Genomic DNA, 2,222 nt, shown 5'->3' with positions numbered 1-2,222 from the left:
TTTGCTGTGTGTAGTATTCTGGGTTGACAGTTTTTTTTCTTTCAACTCTAAAAATGCTGTTCAGTTTGCTTCTGGCTTTCATGTTGTCTGATGAATCTGAATTGTTGTTTTTCTATAAATAATTTGTCATTTACTCTCAGTTCAGTTCAGTTCAGTTCATTCGCTCAGTCGTGTCCGACTATTTGCGACCCCATGAATCGCAGCACGCCAGGCCTCCCTGTCCATCGCCAACTCCAGGAGTTCACCCAGACTCACATCCATCTAGTCAGTGATGCCATCCAGCTATCTCATCCTCTGTCGTCCCCTTCTCCTCCTGCCCCCAACCCCTCCCAGCATCAGGGTCTTTTCCAATGAGTCAAATCTTCGCATGAGGTGGCCAAAGTACTGGAGTTTCAGCTTTAGCATCACTCCTTCCAAAGAAATTCCAAGGATCTCCCTCAGAATGGACTGGTTGGATCTCCTTGCAGTCCAAGGGACTCTCAAGAGTCTTCTCCAACACCACAGTTCAAAAGCATCAATTCTTCAGCACTCAGCTTTCATATATTTGTTTCAATTTTCAGCATTTTGATAATGATGGATTTCTTTGAATTTCTCCTGTTTGGAGTTCACTGGATACTTGAATCTGTAGGTGTATGTTTTTTACAAAAGTCTGCAAGTTTTCAGCCATTATATCTTCAAAGATTTTGAGTACTGGACTCTTTCTCTTTTTCTGGACTCCAATAACAAAAATATTAAATCTTTTGATACATTACCATAAATCCTTGAGAGTTTGTTACTTTTCTCCAATTTGATTTTCGGTTAGAAAAGTATCTATGAATCTGTCTTCAAGTACACTTAGTCTTTTCTTTGTTATCTCCAATTTACTATTGAGCCTTTACAGTTAGTTTTTAATTTTGGTTATTGGTTTTGGCAGTTCTAAAATTTCTCTTTAGTTCTTCTTTATACTTTATTTTTTTGCTGAAATTTTGAATATCTTTTCTTTATTTTAAATCTCTTCATTTCTAGTATGGTATCCCTTTCTTGCTGGAACATTTTTATAATAGCTGATATTAAGTTTTCGTCATTTAATTCCAACATCTGTGTCATTTCATTGTTCATGACTATTGATTGTCTTTTTCTTTGCAAGTTGAGATTTACTAGTTCTTAATGTTCCAAATTATTTTAGATTATGTCCTGAATATTTTAAATAAGATTCTTAGTCTTGTTTAAATCCTATGGAAATGTTGATATTTTTGTGTTAGCAGGCAACTGACCCAATCAATATATCTTACAAGTTCTCTCCAGTCTTCTGTGGGTTGTAGTTTCAATGTCAGTTCCATTTTCAGAACTTTTGTGTATTATTCTGATATGTTCTGTGTACACACTATTCAGTGTCCAGTCTGAGATTTATATCTTAGTTAAGATCTAGTCTTTGTTATGCTGTTTAAGATACAATTCATTCATGTGCAACTTAGGATGTGAGCCCAGGAATTAAAAAAAAAAATTTTTTTTTTATTGTGTTACTTTCCCAAATTCCTTCCTGATCCCAGAACTTTGTTTCCTGATGTTTCCATTGTTGGTTTTCTGGCTAGAAAGTTAGGATGTTATTTAACTTGCTTTGCTGCCCTTCTCACTTCTCATGACTATACTTGCATCTGGGACCCATTGATTATAGAAGCTATAGAGAACAGAGCATTGGGTCTCTCCAAGTCTAACTTTCCTTACTCCTTGACTCTAAAATACATTTTATCTCTAGCATTACAAAGCTTTAATTTTTTTTGAATGTGTTTTAAAGAAGTCATTTTGCTAAGAGCTTACACTTTTCTCTTTTGAATCAAAACCTGTACTCTATATGGTAACAAACAAAGGAAGCAAATTGTGGGTACAATAGTCTTAGGTAAGTACCTTGTACTGAGGAATTTCTTATAGGATAAGAAATCTGAAGTTAACTGTAAGATGAGGTTTAGACAACAGGAAGTTCAAAGAGAAGTGTACAAGAGAGAAGTAGATAGTACATCTAACAGATACTGGCTCTGCCATACTGGTCTAATGTTGAGGTTGAAACTATACCACCAGTCCTGAAAAAAAAATAGGTTCATGTGTTTTTGAGTTCTGTTAGTTCTTTTGAGGTTATAAATTACAAATTCTGCATTGGCTTCCCTTTTATAGACCTTGGTACTGCTGCTGCTGCTAAGTCGCTTCAGTCGTGTCCAACTCTGTACGACCCCATAGATGGCAGCTCA

The sequence above is a fragment of the Bubalus kerabau genome, chromosome 14, assembly GCF_029407905.1.
Source record: "Bubalus kerabau isolate K-KA32 ecotype Philippines breed swamp buffalo chromosome 14, PCC_UOA_SB_1v2, whole genome shotgun sequence".
NCBI classification, from domain to species: Eukaryota; Metazoa; Chordata; class Mammalia; order Artiodactyla; family Bovidae; genus Bubalus; species Bubalus kerabau.
The sequence above is the reverse complement of the archived record's forward strand: the minus strand, read 5'-3'. Positions refer to the sequence as shown.